Here is a 2,423-nt window from a genome sequence, read left to right as displayed (position 1 = left end):
CGGTAACTTTTATAGTTGGCTTAGTAGAGTTAGGGTGTTAGAAGTTTAGGTAAGCAGTGATCCCCGTCTAAATGAACTTCGGTGTTAGAAGTTTAGGGAGGCAGTGATAGTCTAATGAACTTTATGGTGTTAGAAGTTTAGGGAGGCAGTGATAGTCTAATGAACTCTAGTGTTTCTGTTGGTCCAGCTTAGACAGTGTGTTTTGTCCCTTAGGCCCTTGAGGTTAGGCAGATCCCGATGGTCATGTTGGAATAACTACTACTTCTTCAGCACAAGTCATCTACATCAGTGAGCAGTAGAGAACTGAAGGTCCTGCACACTCAACTTCTCCTCCATACATGAGAGGCTACATAGCCACATGGAGGTTCACCATTTCCACTCCATACATGAGAGGTATAGAATACACATGGAGGTTCTTCAGACTCAGGCGGTACCTAGGACTCGACACCGACGGTATGGTACTTCCTATGCAAGCATCCTCACTTACTGAGCTGGACAACCAGGTGAGGAGATTTTTTTTTTTTTTTTTTTTTTTGCCTCCATGAATAAGAAGTATAGCTTATCACATGGGAAGTACTTCTGACCCAGATAGTACCTTAGACTCAACACTGACTTTGAAGTACTTTCTTTGCAAACATCCTCACCTACTGAGCTGGACAACCAGGTGAGGAGATTTGTTTTTACCTCCATGAATAAGTAGTATAGCTTATCACATGGAGATACTTCTGACTTAGACAGTACCTTAGACACAACACTGATGTTTGAAGTACTTTCTTTGCAAACATCCTCACCTCCGAGTTTAGATAACTAGGTGAGGATACATGCTTTTATACATGCTAGGTTGCTTATGAGTTACCTGCGTAGTTCTGTGGACAGGTCGGGCTGAATGAGATTGACCCCGCCTCCGACTAAATGTTGTTAATCGGGCTAATTCATGGTTCAGGGAGTGTATTGCAATATGAAGTTTTCATAATAAAACTAATATTGTAATACTTACCTGAACACCTGATGATTCCCACCCTCCTCCCCACTTCAATTTGATAGTGAATGATTCAATTGAGGAATGAGGAGACAGGCCACTGGTGGCAGGTATTTGCGGCAGCGTTGCCAACGGTAACACAGGTAACTCATTTGACTAGATTTTACCTGCAGCGTTGGTAACACTGACAGTTAAAATTACCCACTTAGTGGGTAAATATGTGGGGATATAGTTCGGGCTGGTCAGTGACCAGGCTAATTCAGGTGTTCAGGTAAGTATTACAATATTAGTTTTATTATGAAAACTTCATATCTCACAGTAGGCGATTAACCTGGAATAGAGAAGAACGGACGGGAACTTCCAGTTGGCTTGAACTATCGTCTTTGGTATTCTGTTCACCATTGAAGCTTTCCTTTGGGAAAGACTTCTCCTTCACTTCTCTTGACTAGAGAACGAAGGCGGTCGATCTCCAATCCTTATTCTCATTCCTCGAGGGGAAAAGAATTTAGGATGGAGGTCGTGTTACAGAACCTACAAATATACTACGTATATTACCCTCGCGACATGATTCTTTTAACAGTTGAATTGTCCGGGGGGTAGGCACAGACCGTAGTTAACTCTACGGTTTGTGACCGAGACGAATTGTATCTTAATTGAACTGCAACTCGGGTGCCTGCAACCTCCCAGCAGTTATCAGTTTTCGATTTTAGATACTTGGTATTGTCACGACAACACCAAAACAGCTTTTGTATTTACCGAAATCCGTTTCGTTTAAATATAATTGCTCGAGCGTATTCTTTTATGCTCGATGGTTCTAGCCGAACGCATTCCTTCGTGGAAGGGATTAACTGGCAACTCAGGATGACGAGTCACCGAGAGCTACTGCGTATTGAACTGCCTGATAGCAGCTCAGTATCAGCTAGGTCTCGGAGATGCACGGTCGGTTACGTCTCTCTCCTCCCCTGGTTTTGATTGACTACCGAACTGTATCTCTACCCAACAATCATGGACTTAGGTCTCTGATTAATGGGGATTCTCGCAATAATGAAGGACCATCTACTGCTGTGACGCTCGATTTCATCGCCTTCGACATTGCGAGAATTTTCAACAAGATATCTCTTGGACTCTTCATCTTTCTGTTTACCGCACGGTAACAGAAGTCTGTACTAGTCTCCAGCTGCATCGCACTGCGATAATGCGAATGATTTTTGCAGACCCTGAGTTTGTCTTCAAAATATCTCGTATTCCGTAGGTGTGCAATTATTCATTTGCTCGCCCTGAATTAACAGATGTGTCAGAAGACATCGCCTACTCTCTGACCTGACAGCTCTACTTCCAAATGTTCAGCCCATGAGAAGCAGTTCTTCAGGCAGTATTTCCCTGTGTCTTCATTACTGAAAAGCGCTCCGCTTTTATTGCAACTACGATCCTCACCGGACAGCAA

Source organism: Macrobrachium nipponense, chromosome 12, assembly GCF_015104395.2.
Source record: "Macrobrachium nipponense isolate FS-2020 chromosome 12, ASM1510439v2, whole genome shotgun sequence".
Taxonomy (NCBI): Eukaryota; Metazoa; Arthropoda; class Malacostraca; order Decapoda; family Palaemonidae; genus Macrobrachium; species Macrobrachium nipponense.
The sequence above is the reverse complement of the archived record's forward strand: the minus strand, read 5'-3'. Positions refer to the sequence as shown.